At 42.4% G+C, this 18,253-nt stretch overlaps 1 protein-coding gene and 1 non-coding gene across 11 annotated transcripts in view; one reads left to right on the forward strand and one right to left on the reverse strand.

The window, feature by feature from the left end:
- Positions 1-18,253, reverse strand: part of FGGY (FGGY carbohydrate kinase domain containing) — a 523,600-nt gene that overhangs the window by 418,070 nt on the left and 87,277 nt on the right. The gene's annotated exons all lie outside the window — the stretch shown is intronic.
- Positions 4,940-5,011, forward strand: TRNAC-GCA (transfer RNA cysteine (anticodon GCA)). The gene has a single exon. It is a non-coding gene; the product is annotated as a tRNA-Cys (tRNA).

Here is an 18,253-nt window from a genome sequence, read left to right on the forward strand (position 1 = left end):
AACACTCCATTCCCTACATCTTGCAAAGGCCCATGAAAAAACCTCCCTCAAGGTCCTTCTGCTTCCAGTTTAATCAGCTCACTATTTGCCTCACCCTCTATTTACGTGTGCTCACCTACTAATAGGCTTCCCAGGTGGCACAATGGTAACGAATCTGCCTGCCAATGCAGGAGATGCAAGTTCAATGCCTGGGTCAGGAAGATCCCCTGGAGAAGGAAAAGGCCACCCACGCCTGGGAAATCCCATGGACAGAGGAGCCTGGAGGGCTACAGTCCATGGGATCACAAAGAGTCAGACACTACTTAGTGACTCAGCAACAACCACCAGCTACTAGTTATTCCCCCTCGCTTGTATTTTGTTCTGCAGATGACTTCTGGCCAAACCTGCTGTCGTGCCAAATATACTTGAGTTGCTGTTGTGGTTGTTATCACTCAGGAAATTTCACTCTATTGCTATCTGAAACTTCTCTGACTTTCAGTTTGGTAAATCAGACTCCTGTTCCACCTCATAAATCAGAAACACAGCCCTGTGTTGCTCGTCCTTGTGGCCCCAGTAGCTGTGCAATGGATATCAGCAGAATTAAGTGAAGTTCTTGCAGACTCAAATATCACAGAAATGTGGTAATTTGTCTTTATTAATAGAAGGTCAAATGCCATGTACCTCTGACAGTTGCATCAATATTTTTACAGTCCTTAGGTCTTGACTTGCACCAATGGCCTCTTTAACACACACACACACACACACACACACACATACACAGACACACACCAACCCCCCCACCTGCCACCCTTAAGACTAAATCATGACATTGTTAAACCACTTTTTGAAAACTAGGAGATTGAAGACATAAAGCATCTCACCTGGGGCATGGTTTTCTCTAGATCTGAACATCCCAGAACTCCATTCCTGGGAATATCAGCCACTGTGTGGAGTCCTTGCCACCCTGTAAAACTTACAAATATTTTCTTAGGAAATGCTCTGGTAAAGATGCTAGTGACTAGCTCTAGCTCTTACCACTTCTTTCAATACAGTATTTTGTTTTCCAAGTTGCAGATTTTAACTCAGACAACTGAATTTATTAGCAACAACAACTATTACAGGTTAAATGTTCATAATATGAGCATTTAAAATCCTCATATAATCATTATTAAGTAGGTAATATTATCCCCATTTTACAGATGAAGAAACTGCTGCTCAGCAAGGTTATTTCCCTAAAATCACATATGCAAAGAGGCTGAAGCAGGATTCCAAGTCCAATTTGAAGTCCAGTATTCTTTTTTGCTATTGTGTATAAATCAAGAGGCCATAGGGTTGAGGTTCTCTCTGAGAAGTGTGATGGCAAGAATCTCTGGTTCCCCCATCCACTGGTTCTGTGACCTCCCCTTTTCTATTATCCCTCCATCTCTGGCAACTTCTTTACCCTCCAGTCAGGGGAACCTGAGAGAGCAGCGCTGGATGGAGGAGGTCTTGTATTCTTTCAGTTCCCAGATTCTGAAATCTGTCAGTACTGAAAAAAGAAAAGCATCAAGCTATGGACACACCCCAAATCTCAAAGCCGCTCAGGAACCTCAGCAAAAATATTCACAGAGTCTAGTAGTGAGTCTCCCACATAAATGTCGCAAAACTCAGGGCTATACAGTGGTGAGATACTCAAAAAGCATGTTTTAAGAAAAGTCAAATGTACCATGGGAAAAAAAAAATCAAAGTATCAAAAAAAGATAACAAGTGCTCACAAGCAAGTGGAGGAAAGGGAATCCTTGTGCACTGCTGATGGGAATGTAAACTGGTGCAGCCACTATGGAAAACAGCATGGAGGTTTCTTGAAAAAATTAAAAACAGAACTAAAATATGACCTAGCGATTTCCCTTCTGGGTTTAGATCCAAAGGAAATAAAAACAGGATCTAAAACAGCTGTCTTCTCTCCAATGTTCACTGCAGCATTATTTACAATGTAGAAATGATCCAAGTGCCAATGGATAGAAGGATAAAGATGTGGTATATAAATAGATATACGTATATATGTATATATACAATGAAATATTATTCCGCCAGGAAAAATAAGGAAATCCTGTCACTTAACAACATGGGTGAACTGTGCTAAGTGAGACAGAAAAAGACAAATACTGTACGATATCACTTATGTGTGGGGACCCGGAAAAGCCAAGTTCAGAGAAACAGAGCAGAATGGTGGTTGCCAGAGGCTAGAGGTAGGAAAAATGGGGAGATGCTGGTGAAAGGATATAAACTTCCAGTTATAAGATGAATGAGTTTTGGGGGTTTAATATACAACACAGTGATTATAGTTGATTATACTTTATTATATACTAGAAAGTTAGGAGAGTAGATCTTAAATACTACCATGGTAATCATCTTGCAGTATGTAGCTGTATCAAATCAACACAAGGCACACCTGTGTGCATGAGTGCTCAGTTGTGTCTATCTCTTTGGGACCCCATGGACCGTAGCCCACCAGGCTCCTCTGTCCATGGGATTTCCCAGACAAGAATACTGAAGTGGGTTGCCATTCCCTTCTTCAGGGGATCTTTCTGACCCAGGAACTGAACCCGTGTCTACTGCATTGGCAGGTGTATTCTTTACCACCGAGCCACCTGGGAAATCCTTGTAATCATTTTGCAATATGTAATTGTATCAAATCAACACAATGTACACCTTAAAATTATGTAATGTCATATGTCAATTACTGGAGAAGGCAACGGCAATCCACGCCAGTACTCTTGCCTGGAAAATTCCATGGACGGAGGAGCCTGGTAGGCTATAGTCCATAGGGTCGCTAAGAGTCGGACACGACTGAGTGACTTCACTTTCACTTTTCACTTTCATGCATTGCAGAAGGAAATGGCAACCCACTCCAGTGTTCTTGCCTGGAGAATCCCAGGGACAGGGGAGCCTGGTGGGCTGCCATCTATGGGGTCGCACAGAGTCGGACACGACTGAATTGACTTAGCAGCAGCAGCAGCATATGTCAATTATATTTCAATAAACTAGGGAAAAATTTTAAATGTTCTTATTTTCTACTCAGAAAAGGAAAGGAGAAGTGAAAAGAGAAAGGGAAAGAAAATTCCAGAGAAAATTATTTAGTCTTAGACCATGGTTCTCATCAGAAGCTTCTCTGGGATCAAAACAGATGAATGGGTCCTGCTCCCTGAGCTTCTAATTCAGTAGGTAGAGTGAAAACAGAGAATCTGCACTTCCAATGTATGTCCAGATGATGTTCATACTGCTGGTCTGGGGATCATGCTTTGAGAACCACTGGTTTAGAGTAAATAATCACCTAACAAATGAACACTTCAGAAAAACAGGTATCTAAGAGATTCCCTTAATAATCAGGTAACAAACAAGTGCTGAGCTAGTTAATACTAAGCAGAGACAGTACACCATTGTGGTAAAAAGTCTGCATTCTGGGGCCAGACTTCTTGTTGCTGTTTTCAGACTGCTGCTGCTGCTGCTGCTAAGTCGCTTCAGTCGTGTCCGACTCTGTGCGACCCCACACACGGCAGCCTGCCTGGGTTCAAATCCCAGCTCTGCTGCTCACCAACTGTGTGATTTCACACAAGGTCCTTGGCCTCTTTGAACCTCGGGTTCCCACAGGTGCATGTGGGGAGGACTGGCGGGGCTTGTATATCTACAGTGCTCACAACAGTGCCTACACATGTTGAGTACTATTATTAGTATTTGTTTTATTTTGTTAGTTGCTTAATCGTGTCTGACTCTTTGTGATTCTGTGGACTGTAGCATGCCAGGCTCCTCTGCCTATAGCATTTTCCAGGCAAGAATACTGGAGCAGGTCACCATTTCCTTCTCCAGGGGATTTTCCTGACCCAGAGACTGAACCCACGGCTCCTGTGTCTCCGGCATTTCAGGTGGATACTTAACCTGCTGAGTCATTGGGGAAGCCCTGTTATCAGTATAAACTACTTCTAATATTATTATTATAGCTTTCTTCTACTAGGAGAGATAATAGTTTTTCTAGAACTATTAGAACTATTACCCTGTGTCAATGCCAGTGTTAGATCTTGGGGATAGAGCTGTAGACCAAACATGCAATGTTCTGTACTAAGTTACAGTCTAGAACAAAAGACGACACTATTTAAGTAGTTGTTTACAAGGCACATCCTTAAATCAGAGGGCTGAAAGCAGGGAAACAAAGAGAAAACTCTACAAAGTCATTTCAAATTGGAGATCAATCAGACATTAAGAACATTTCTTCAAGTGGAATAAAAACTAGCAGAAAAACATGACTGTGTAATTATACCATACAGCTCTTCTGAAACAAACTGTTGTGGCTTTTAAAATATAATGAAATATGAAGAAAAATTCTTTTCAGTAAAATCTCCCCCAAATTTCTCTGCACTTAGTATGTGTGACGTTCTCTTAGTATCTGTCACTTCAGCAAAGGCCAGGTCTTAGGGCCAGAGAGAAGTGGCCAGTTCACTACAGACCAAACAAGACGTGCAGACAGCGCTGTATGAGAGGCATTAGATGTTCCATTCTTTCTCCCCTGCTAGAAAGATGGGCCACAGCAAGAGCCATGCAAACCGGGGTTCAGAGCCAGCCTCTACTCCTTAGTAACTGTGTGATCTTGAACGTGTTCCTTGACCTCAGTCTTGGTTACCTCATCTGTAAAAATGACACCCTAACGATACAGAATGAAAAGCTCTTCACCATCAATCCCCTCAAATTCCTCTGCAGCTAATATGTATTGTGCATACTGTAAAGCTGGATAAACTGTGGTTTCTTTATACAAAGGGTTCCTAAGTTACTAGGGAAAAAAAACACTTGTGGAGAAATAATTACAGTATGGTGAGGGAAGTGCTAGAAAAACTAGAGTAACAATGAAGAGGGAGTGGCTAGCTGCCCCAGGGAATCTGAGGGCTTCACAAACAACAGGATGTTTAAGGTGGGTCCTGAAGGATGAGCTTCCCTGGTAGCTCAGTGGTTAAAGCGTCTGCCTGCAATGCGGGAGACCCGGGTTCAATCCCTGGGTTGGGAAGATCCCCTGGAGAAGGAAATGGCAACCCACTCCAGTATTCTTGCCTGGAGAGTCCCATGGACAGAGGAGTCTGGTGGGCTACAGTCCACGGGGTCGAAAAGAGTCGGACACGACTGAGCGACTTCACTTCTGAAGGATGAGCAACAGCTCAGCAGGGAGAAGAGCAGGCAGGTGATATTCTGGAGGACCAGTCTGCGTAGAGGTGAGAAGACACGCAAGGGCCTAGGGATCGACGAGACAGCTAGCGGGGCTGGAATGCTGGTGTGTGATGAAGAGTGGCAGGAGATGAAGACAGCTCATGTCTTGGTTCTGTGAAAATATCACCAGTTTTTCACATAATGAAATTTATTTGAAGCCATTTGGATGACGGTCAAAGATGATAAGGAAATCAGTGCATTAAGGGATAGTCTGTGGGCTTTTTAATATAAGTCTGAAGTTATCCTGGCACTCTTCCCCTCAGAAGGTCAGTGTTCTAATGGCAAACTCGGGTATTCAGCTCCATCTATGTGGGTCTCATATACCAGTAACAGCAACCACTGCACTGGGGGCTGCTGACATCTACTGACTTCTAAGCATGCCGTCCTACAAGCTCCGCATGTGTGAACTCTTACAACCCCCACTAGCAAGCCTGCAAGGTACAAAGAGGTAAATGAAGGGCAGAAAAGGTAAGAAGCTTGCTCCAGGTCACATGATGAGTTCCAGGGCTGGCGCGATACCCCAGAGCCCAAATTCAACGGCTACCTTGAGTTTCATTCCTCCCTCCACAAAGGATGCTCTCACATCACTTCCCTGGGCAAATCCACATCTTGAAGGGTCTGAAGCTTTTATATGGGGGAGGGGGTGCTCTTAAAGAAAGGAATGCAAAACTATGACTATAAAATCGGGTGCAATATCGAATATTTACAATAAGAAAAAATTAAATAACTGGAGCCTCGAGGATTTAGGTTCCCTTTTCCTTAGATCAGAAATGTCTACATAGAAATGCTTCCTGATTGTAACCCCTCCCCACCTGGAACATTCTACAACTCCCATCAACTACCTGAACTCTTGGGGCCCATGTGAGTAAGGGTCCCTGAAGCTTAAGCTCCATTGTGTTCATTTCACAGTGGCGGTGAAGCCCATTTCCACTACCACTTAAAAGTCTCTCGTGTGTCCCTACTAAGTTCCTTCAGTCAGGTCCGACTCTGTGTGACCCTATGCAATGTAGCTTGCCAGTCTCCTCTGTCCAGTGGGATTCTCCAGGCAAGAAATCTGGAGTGGGTTGCCATGCCCTCCTCCAGGGGATCTTCCCAACCCAGGGATCGAACCCCCATCTTTTGTATCTCCTGCATTGGCAGGCAGTTCTTTTACCAGGAGCACCACCAAAATTTTCCAAACCCTTTGACAAAGGCCAGATCTGAGAGTCAGAAGGAGACGGCCAGCTCACTACAGACTACCCAAGAGGTGGAGACAAATGCAGCATGAGAAGCACTAAGCTTTCCATCCTTTCTCCCCTGCTAGAAAGGCTGGCCACAGCAAAGGGCTCCAACTTGAAGCCATGCAAACCTAGGTTCAGACCCAGCCTCTGCTCCTCAGTGGCTGTGTGACCTTGAACATGTTCCTTGACCTCTTGGAGTTTCTTAAGTCTCAATTTCCTCATCTGCAAAAATGAGACACTATAAGAATCAAATAGTATAACTTGCAAACTTCCCAGGAATGCCAGCTCCCTTCCTCTAGGTGGGCCTTTCCTGAGCTTTATCCTCCTTTTCGACCCTCACCCCACCCCAAGTTTGGGGGTGGGTAGACCAGTCCCTTGTATGTACTCCCAGCATACTCTGTAGAGCCTCCACTAGAGCATATCACTCTCTTATTAATTCAGCAAGCACTCTCTGGATACAAAGATGAACACGGACAAGCTATTGTCTTCCAGAAGCTCACTTCTAGTTCCGGAAGTTCAGGTCAGGGAGCCATTTTCCCTGGAGGCTGGGGCCATGTCTCATACCACTGGAGATCCTGGGACATAAGGTAGATTGTACCCAACTGAAAACAAGTGAGACCACCTTCCACCACGCCAAGTCTCAGCTAGTGCCTTTGCCAGCAGCCTTGCTCGCCTGGCCCCCTCCCCCGCCCCTCCAGCGCCGCTCTCACCAGGCCCCAGTGATGCTGGTCTGCACATCCCCCCACAGCAGGATCAATGGAGTTTGGTTTACAGGGCACTGGGTCCATTGTTGGCTCTCACCTCAAGAACAAAGAAGAATACTGGCCCTTCCAAGGCAAAACAAAGGCTGACTTCTCCCCCATGGATCCCTTTTCCCTTATGGGCAGCAGTATGCAGACCCCCGGCCCTCCACTGAACTACATTTAAAATAGCTTTTGTGAAGGGCAGACACAGCGGCCATTTTCATGTGTGTGCGTGCCTGCAGCAATGAACTGATTGTAATGTGAACAATGTGCACTTCTTGCCACTTCTGACAGAATAGATGACATTGTGTCGTGGGCCCGGGGCGGGAGGGCAACGAAAAAAACCAAGCCTTCAGGTTTATGACATGAAATTCTGACAAAAAGCATTTCGAAGCCTCTTTCCCATCATCAAGAAACCACACTGGGCAAGATCAGAGCTTAACAGCCAACAACAACAACAAAAAAAAGACACATTCAATCCCTGAGATCATTTTCCTGAAATAGAAAACTACATATGTTTCTCAAATTTCACATCAAGCCACTGCAGAGGCCAGACTGCCGGGCTGAATTGGGCCAAAGTAAGTAAGGGAGAGAGAGAGAAAGAGAAAGGGAGGGGAGAAGGGAGGAGGGGAGAGGGGGAGGGGTTGGAAAAGGGAGTAAACAGAAGAAAATGAGCCCATTCTTCCACATCACCACATTTCTCTAGCACAATCTAAACTTACAAACACCCCCAGTTTCACAGAACTTGTAGTTAGGGTTGCTTATCGGGCAGTCTTTACTTTGTCAAATTAAGACACATTGCCTTGGATTAGCAAGACTCCTTAAATTCGAAATGACTTCATGGTTGGCTCAGAGTTCAGTGTCTCTAGGGCCAGCCGCCAGGAACATATCCACTGTGGGCCTCCCTCCCCTCTCCATACTGACCTGCCTGACTTTTCCATGGAGACAGCAGAGCAAAATCCCAAGCAGACAGGCTGTCAGTGTTAATTAAAAGTCCAAACACCTCTTTAGAAACTATCTCCAGCTCAATATTTATACAGAATATAAGACTCCTAACAGGCAGGGCTGGAGAAGGGAGCAGGAGGTTGAGGGCGGAAATAGGTTTGAATGGCATTTGGAACCCATTAATTTTTAAAAGACACGCTGCCACTCTATATAGACCCAGAGAGGTTCAAAATTTAACGAAACCAGGAAGATGAATGAGCCGAAGATTGTTTAGAAAGCCTGGGGACAGCGCTTAGCTTTTGAAAAGAATAATATCTGGGCAATAATGAGAGCTGACGCTTTTTTTGGTGAACACAGTTTCTGGCACATTTTCACAATACAGGTTGACAATTTTTTGTATTTAACAAAAGGAAAGGCAATCTTCTAAATGACTTGGGAACAAAGGGCTCCCTGACTACAATTTCTTAATAACATTTAAGAATTCTCTTCAAAGGTCCCTGACAATAATTTAGATAGAGGGAGGGAAGAAAAGTGAAGAAAACAATGAAAAAAAGAAGATAAATTAAAAAATAATTAACTAGAAGAGGTGAAAAAAGAAGGAAAGAGTTTGACACTAAGTGACATCACAAAGGGTTGAACTTAATGCTCAACTTTCATAATACTTTTTCTAAAAAAGGTGAAGCAAGAAGTCAAAGCAAGACTTTGATCAATACCATTACCTCTCAGACTCAAGAGTTTTAATCCAGGGAGAAGCTAAATGGATCACCTAAGCCAACCATCAGATTCTGCAAACACACTGAGTTCCAGGAGACCCAAAGTTATCTGACTGGACCAGACACATCTTCCCAGTTTCAAACCATGACACCTTATGTACCTAATGATGTGGGTCCTGGCCATCACCAAGGTCTCAGAGCTTACAGTATCATGGACTCCAAGACTGAATATACATACCTTCATCAAATTGACAGAAATTTAGAGGCACCCAGAATCACACAGGTGCAGTATACTCAGAAGACCCAATAATGAAATTCATTAAGAGTTCACCTACAGTGATAGCCACCCTGGACAACAAACAACAATGTACAAGTTTCACCCTCAGAGTGAGACCCTTCTGAAATTCTGTCATATTACAAGGAAAATGAGATCTCTATTCTTTAGCATTTTTATAGTTCCAAACATTTTTTAGCAAAGAATATACCACCATAGGGCTTCCCTGCTAGCTTAGCTGGTAAAGAATCAGCCTGCAATGCAGGAGAATCTGGTTCGATTCCTGGGTTGGGAAGACCCACTGGAGAAGGGAAAGGCTACCCACTCCAGTATTCTTGGGCTTTCCTGGTGGCTCAGATGGTAAAGAATCTGCCTGCAATGTGGGAGACTTGGGTTCGATACCTGGGTTGGGAAGATCCCTTGGAGGAGGGTATGGCAACCCATTCAGTATTCTTGCTTGGAGAATCACCATGGACCAAGAAGCCTGGCAGGCTACAGTCCATGGGGTCCCAAAGAGTTGGACATGACTGAGCGACTAAGCACAGCACAGCACAGCACATACCATCATACTGTTTTTAAATGAGGTATCCCATCCCAAGATTGCTGTATTCTAAAAGTGATACTAGGTCTCAGAGAAAACTCTTAAGTAAAGGAAATGCTATGGAGCTGCTCAGTTGGAAAATTACAGTGATACTGGCCATTATCTTTCAGGTGTAAGCACTCACATCTAGGGGTGTGTGTGTGTGTGTGTGTAGGGGTGTGTGTGTGTGTGTGTGCGTGTGTGTGTGTGTGTAGGGGTGGTAGGGGTGTGTGGGTGTGTGAGTGTGTAGGGGTGTGTGTGTGTGTGTGTGTGTGTGTAGGGGTTTGTGTGAGTGTGTAGGGGTGTGTGTGTGTGTAGGGGTGAGTGTATGTGTAGGGTGTGTGTGTGTGTAGGGGTGTGTGTGTGTGCGCGTAGGGGTGTGTGTGTGTGTGTGTGTGTGATGGAATATTACTCAGCCAAAGAAAGAATGAAATACCGCCATTTACAGCAACACAGACCCAGAGATTATCATACTAAGTGAAATATGCCAGACAGAAAAAGACAAATATCATATGATATCACTTATATGTGGAATTTCACTGAAAAAAAGATACAAATGAAATTATTGACAAAATAGAAATAGACCCACAGACATAGAAAACAAACTTAGGGTTACCAAAGGAGAAAGGGGAAGGAGAGGGACAAATTAGAGGATTTTTTACGGGATTTATTAATCCCATAAAATATGGGATTAACATATACACACTACAATACAGAAAATAGATAATCAACAAGAACCTACTGAACAGTACAAAGAACTGTACTCAATATTCCGTAATAACCTAAGGGAATATATACATGTCTGAATCACTGTGCTGTACACCTGAAACTAAAAGAACATTGTAAACCAACTGTACTTCAACATATATGTGTCACTTCAGTCATGCCTGACTCTTTGCAAACCTGCCAGGTCCCTCTGTCCGAGGCATTCTCTAGGCAAGAATACTGGAGTGTGTTGCCACGCCCTTCTCCACAGGATTTTCCAGACCCAGGGATCAAACCCATGTCTCTTATGTCTTCTGCACTGGCAGGCGGATTCTTTATCGCGAGCACCACCTGGGAAGCCCCCACCCCCCATACATACATATATATATATATATATATATCTTTTTTAAAAAGACCTGATACCAGTACCTTGATATATAGATACACAGCAAGTACTCAATAAAAATTGGCTGTTATTATTTTTTTAAGTTATGGAAACTAAGTAAATTCAAATCAGTGGTTCTTAATGAAGGGCGAACATCATAACCACCCAAGGTCACACATTTCTACCTCCTTTGTCCCAAAGAACAAAGGTAGGGATTCTTAACCTTTTCTATGGAGATTTGCTTTACTGATGACAAGTGAAAGAAGAAATCCTTCCCCAGGATTTCACTCATCATAGTAGATAAAGAAGGACCGTCACTGACCCCATAGTTAAGCAATGCCGCGGGTAGCAGCAGGACTCCCAGGCTCCGGGGGTCTGTACCTCAATTCTGATGCTTTTGGTAGGTGTGGGTGAGAAGCAATGATAGGAACACTGCATTCCCCTCCTGCTCCAACAAGCCTGGGTATATTCAATTCTCTCCTGCCCTCCCTGGACTTGCAGCCTCTGAACACTGACAGCCTGTGGTTTCCTGGCATCTGCTCATTTTTTCACACCCACAATAGCTCCTGGAGCTTTGGTAACACTCTCACACTCCCTGACTCACAGCACCCTGATCATATCCATAGGAAGTCTAGACAAAAGCTGCAAATAGGGGGAGACAGGTTGCCCAACAGATTATTGTTTGTAAATGGTCCATTGTCCACACCCCACCTGGAAGCTGTTTAACTAAATTTAGCTTCACCTTAAAAGTTAAAACTAAAAATAAAGACCAAAGAGAAAGATAAATGAAAGTAGAAACTTGTGTGCACTTTCCGTACAGGTTTCACCACAGTGCTCCATTTTCTCCCTAAAACAAAGCCATGAAGTTTTTGTCCCTCTTTAACCAAAAAAGGAGAAGGAACTGGCAACCCACTCCAGTATTCTTGCCTGGAGAGTTCGGTGGACGGAGAAGCCTGGTGGGCTGCTGTCCATGGGGTCACACAGAGTCGGACACGACTGAAGCGACTTAGCAGCAGCAACAGCACCAACCAAAAATGGAACCTGGGACTGAGAAGGACTACATAACTTATCCAAGTTCACCCAGCTAATCAATGGCAGAGCAAAACTTTGAGCTAAGGAGTATTTGGCTCCAGACCTTAAATGAATTTGTACAGTTTAAATAAATGTGTACCTACCTACTGTTAGACAAGACAGAGGAGGCCTCTTAGGTGGTCTATTAATATATACACAAAGAATAAGTGAATGAATGGATAGATGAAGGAAATTGTAAGCTAAGGTTGTTTCAAACTTACATCATCTCCTCTATGACCTCTACCATGCTCACCCTTCTCTCTGTCACTATCACAGAAGGCTTATAAATCAGTATCTGGGATATCAATTAATATTTACTGACAAATTACAATTTGTGACTATCTTTTTACTTGCTCAGTATTAATTCTCCCTTTTTATTTAGTAGTAAGATAAACAATTTCACTCAAGTCACAAGGCATTCAACTTTATCTGGCTCCAGTCTAGCTGCATGCGAGCACAAACCAATGATATGCAAGCAAAAGTATTCTGCAGATCTTCAAAGAATGCTTTAAAAAGGCTGACTCAGGTGTGCACATCATTTTATGCACCTCCAACCTTCTTTCAGCAATACGTGAACTTCCAGATGTTCAAGCTGGTTTTAGAAAAGGCAGAGGAACCAGAGATCAAATTGCCAACATGCACTGGATCATCGAAAAAGCAAGAGAGTGCCAGAAAAACATCTATTTCTGCTTTACTGACTATGCCAAAGCCTTTGACTGTGTGGATCACAATAAACTGTGGAAAATTCTGAAAGAGATGGGAATACCAGACCACCTGATCTGCCTCTTGAGAAACCTATATGCAGGTCAGGAAGCAACAGTTAGAACTGGACATGGAAAAAAGACTATTGGTTCCAAATAGGAAAAGGAGTAAGTTGAGGCTGTATATTGTCACCCTGCTTATTTAACTTATATGCAGAGTACATCATGAGAAACGCTGGACTAGAAGAAGCACAAGCTGGAATCAAGATTGCCAGGAGAAATATCAATAACCTCAGATATGCAGATGACACCACCCTTATGGCAGAAAGGGAAGAGGAACTAAAAAGTCTCTTGATGAAAGTGAAAGAGCAGAGTAAAAAGGTTGGCTTAAAGCTCAACAGTCAGAAAACTAAGATCATGGCATCTGGTCCCATCACTTCATGGGAAATAGATGTTTAGTGGAAACAGTGTCAGACTTTATTTTGGGGGGCTCCCAAATCACTGCAAATGATGATTGCAGCCATGAAATTAAATGACGCTTACTCCTTGGAAGGAAAGTTACGACCAACCTAGATAGCATATTCAAAAGCAGAGACATTACTTTGCCAACAAAGCTCCGTCTAGTCAAGGCTACAGTTTTCCCAGTGGTCATGTATGGATGTGAGAGTTGGACTGTGAAGAAAGCTGAGCACCGAAGAATTGATGCTTTTGAAGTGTGGTGTTTGAGAAGACTCTTGAGAGTCCCTTGGACTGCAAGGAGATCCAACCAGTCCATTCTGAAAGAGATCAGTCCTGGGTGTTCTTTGGAAGGACTGATGGTGAAGCTGAAACTCCAGTACTTTGGCCACCTCGTGCGAAGAGTTAACTCATTGGAAAAGACTCTGATGCTGGGAGGGATTGGGGGCAGGAGGAGAAGGGGACGACAGAGGATGAGATCCCCTGGATCTCAGTATGGCTGGATGGCATCACCGACTCGAAGGACATGAGTTTGGGTGAACTCCGGGAGTTGGTAATGGACAGGGAGGCCTGGCATGCTGCAATTCATGGGGTCGCAAAGAGTTGGACACAACTGAGCCACTGAACTGAACTGAACCTTCTTTCTTCCTGCTACGTGGAATGTGGGCTGAAAAGTCTGTACTCCAGCAGCCATTTTGAGGTCTCAATGTCATGAGATGTCTTTGAGGACAGAAGTCAGGCCCAAAGATAACTGAAGTAAAAATGCCAAAACAGTTAGTGTCCTTGATGACTTCATGGGACTTTCAAAGTAGCCCAAGACTACTAGATATATTTACAGAAGAGAATGAACACTTATGTGTTCAAACCACTGTGATTTTAAACTTTCTATTATTTCTATTACTCATCAGTGAAGAGATAAGGATTGTGTTTCCTCTGTAAGAGTGAGAGAACTCTTTCTTCCCAAAAAATAAGGATAAAGGAAATCTAATATTTACAGGCCATTTCTCAGCACTATTATAAAGATACTGAAAAATAAGCTGATGCAAAATGTGGCAGATTCATTTTGATATTTGGCAAAACTAATACAATTATGTAAAGTTTAAAAATAAAATAAAATTAATTAAAAAAAATAAATAAAATAAATTAAAAAAAAGGATGGATGAATCATTTTTCATAGAACCTAGAAGAAATGTTTTATACTGTTGTTCTGAGAACACAACCATAAAACAATGCAAATCAAAGAGTTTTTGCATCAATCATATCAGAAATAAATTATATTTTCCCCAGAATTCTTTAATTTTATGATACTACCTCTAGAACCCTTGTCAAGTTTCAACCAAATTATGGCCCAAAAATGTTACCTCTAGAATGACCTAAATCCAATCAGTTTTCCTTTAATTCAATATATTGCAAACAAACAAAATCAAGTCATTAACAACAATGAGAATCCATTTGGCAGTTATGAGAGTAGCTATAATTAAAAAAAAAACAAAACACGGAAACAAATGTTGGTGAAGATGTAGAGAAATCAGAATCCTTATACGTTGCTGGTGGGAATACTGAATGAAGCAATTGCTGTGGAAAAGTACACTGGGTCCTCAGAAAGCTAAACAAGGGATTGCCATGTGACCCAGCAATTAAACTCCTAGTTAAATACCGACAAGAACTGAAAGAAGAGACTCAAAAATATATACCAATATTCCTGGTAGCATTATTCATTATAGCCAAAAGGAAGAAATGACCCAATTATCCATCAAGGGTCCACCAACAGATGAATGGAAAAGCAAAATGCAGTGCATGTATATAATGGAATATCATTCAGCCATAAAAATGAAGGAAATTCTTATGTATTACAACATGGATGAATACTGAAAGCACTACTGAAAAGCCAGACATATGAAATCCTACTTTTATGGGATACCTATAATAGGCAAATTCATAAAGACAGAAAGTAGGTTGGACATTACAAGGAGAGAGGGAAGGAATGAACTGGGAGTTGTTACTTAATGGTTAGAATTTGTATTTGAGTAACAAATTTTGGAGATAGTGGTAACAGCTATTCAACACCATGAATGTAATTAATGCCACTGAACTGTATACTTAAAAATATAAAATATATTAACTGTATACTTAAAAATATTGAACTGTATACTTAAAATTACTTTAATATTGTAAAGTAAAAAAAAATTAATTAAAAAACAGAAAAAAAATTAAAATGGCTTAAATGGTAAATTGTATGCTATAAATATTTAGCTATTATAACTCATAAAATAATCAAAAGCACTGGCCTATATAAATGAGTGACTTGTACAGTATATGAATTCTTTCACAATAAAGCTGTTTTTTTAATCAAATCTTATCTTAGATATGCAATGAGAGAGGTAATCAGGACATCAAGTACTAAGGGAGGGATGTGGACAGCAGGCACGTCACCAGAGGCAGATATTATCATAGAAGTCTCTCCCTCCTTCCTCCCATGCTGCCTTGCTATCTTGGCCTGTAGGGAGCATGCGATGGCTACCCACTGGCTCTCTCCACTGAGAGCAGCACCAGAGGAAGCAGAGCTGACTTTACACCCTAGCCTCTGACTTAATTTTCTCCAAGAGGGTAAGGGAAATCCATCTGACTGTTGTGATACTGGAATATATTAAGCCACGTTTTAAGGGGTCACTGTGTTAAAGATGTCATTCTTAGAATAACACAGACCCCTCACCGTTGCTCTCTATGACCAGGTGCAACCAGGGTGCCTTGGCTTCAAGAAAGCACACCTAAGTGTCATCTGCATTCATGTTGCTGACTCAGTTACTTGACTTGATGACATTTGGTTGGCATACCAGGCCAGCCTTCCTCCATGTAAGTACACATACACCTGCATATGTGGTTGCTGGTTTAGCCTCATTTCTGAGTTGCTTTATCCATCCAGTATACTAAAAGCTCTACACATTAGAAGTTAATGAGTATTTTCTAAAATTACGAGGTAGGTGTTCATTGTTTATTTAGCTAATATGCTCTTTATGTAGTCTCTATCAGTCAGAACCCCAACAGCAAGGAAAGGTGAGTGGTACTTTGAACACTTAACCAATAGGTATGTGCATGTAAGTTACTCCATCATGTCTGACTCTTTACGATCCTAAGGACTGTATAGGAGCCATCAGGCTCCTCTGTCCATGGAATTCTCCAGACAAGAAACGGGAGTAGGTTGCCATTCCCTTCTCCAGGGGATCTTCACGACTGGGAGATTAAACCAGGGTCTCCCACATTACAGGCAGATTCTTTACTGTCTGAGCCACCAGAAAAGCCCCAACCAAAGGGTACCTGTTGGGAATGTACATAGTGAGTGTGTTAGTGTTAGTCACTCAGTTGTGTCTGACTCTTGTGACCCCACGGACTGCAGTCTGCTAGGCTCCTCTGTAAAGAATCCTCCAGGCAAGATTTCTAGAGTGGGTTGCCATTTCCTACTCCAGGGATCTTCCTAACCCAGGGATCGAACCCTGGTCTCCTTCATTGCAGGCAGATTCATTACCATCTGAGCCATTAGGGAAGCACTGGCGGGCAGGTTCTTTACCACCAGCACCACCTGGAAGCCCACAATAGTGAGGATTAACGCTAATCGTCCTAAGTGTGATTAACAGCACTGTGTTTACATAGGAGAAGGACAGTACTCTTGGGGACCGCATTGCAGAATTTATGAAGAAAAATATGGTATTTGGAATTAATTTATAAATGGCTTAGCAAAATAAACACATATTTGCATGTCAGAGCGCTTTTGAGCACAATGTAACAAAAACATTAACTGATGAATGTAGTTTATTGTAAAGATATGGTGTTCCCTATATCACTCTCTCAACTTTTCTGTAGCTTTAAACTTGTTTCAAAAATAATACCTTGGGGGGAAATACTAAAACAACAACAACAACAAAAATGAATGCTCACCAATACTTAAGAAAACACTGAAATCCAATATTAATATTAGTAGTTGACATAAATAGGTAATTGATACCTGTAATACTAATAGTTATTGATGTTAACTGGCATAACTTAATAGAATAAGTAGTTAATAAATATAAGAAAAAGTAAATGCATTTTTTTTTTTTTGCAGCAAGATTTACTTTTTACTTTATTTTGTACTGGGGGTATAGCGGATTAACAAACAATGTTGTAACAGTTTCAGGTGAATAGTAAAGGGATTCAGCCTTAAATATATCCATGGGAGATGTAGCTTTTGTTTACAAATACACTGACATATTCAGTTCAGTTCAGTCGCTCAGTTGTGTCTGAATCTTTGTGCCCCATGAAGTGCAGCATGCCAGGCCCCCCTGTCCATCAGCAACCCCCGGAGTCCACCCAAACCCACATCCACCAAGTCGGTGATGCCATCCAACCATCCCATCCTCTGTCATCCCCTTCTCCTCCTGCCCTCAATCCTTCCCAGCATCAGGGTCCCTTCCAATGAGTCAGCTCTTCACATCATATGGCCAAAGCATCAGAGCTTCAGCTTCAACATCAGTCCCTCCAATGAACACCCAGGATCGATCTCTTCCAGGATGGACTGGCTGGATCTCCCCGCAGTCCAAGGGACCCTCAAGAGTCCTCTCCAACAACACAGTTCAAAAGCATCAATTCTTTGGTGCTCAGCTTTCTTTATAGTCCAACTCTCACATCCATACATGACCACTGGGAAAACCATAGCCTTGACTAGACGGACCTTTGTGAAAGAAGTAATGTCTCTGTTTTTTAATATGCTGTCTAGGTTGGTCATAAATTTCCTTCCAAAGAGTAAGCGTCTTTTAATTTCATGGCTGCAGTCACCATCTGCAGTGATTTTGCAGCCCAGAAAAATAAAGTCTGACACTGTTTCCACTGTTTCCCCATCTATTTGTCGTGAAGTGATGGGACCAGATGCCATGATCTTAGTTTTCTGAATGTTGAGCTTTAAGCCAAATTTTTCACTCTCCTCTTTCACTTTCATCAAGAGGCTCTTTAGTTCTTCTTCACTTTCTGCCATAAGGGTGATGTCATCTGCATATCTGAGGTTATTGATATTTCTCCTGGCAATCTTGATTCCAGCTTGTGCTTCCTCCAGCCCAGCAATTCTCATGATGTACTCTGCACAGAAGTTAAATAAGCAGGGTGACACCTATTTGGTGTCTGTTTTTCCATGCCCAGTTCTGACTGTTGCTTCCTGACCTGCACATAGGTTTCTCAAGAGGCAGGTCAGGTGGTCTGGTATTCCCATCTCTTTCAGAATTTTC

The sequence above is a fragment of the Bos taurus genome, chromosome 3 (assembly GCF_002263795.3).
Source record: "Bos taurus isolate L1 Dominette 01449 registration number 42190680 breed Hereford chromosome 3, ARS-UCD2.0, whole genome shotgun sequence".
Lineage (NCBI taxonomy): Eukaryota > Metazoa > Chordata > Mammalia > Artiodactyla > Bovidae > Bos > Bos taurus.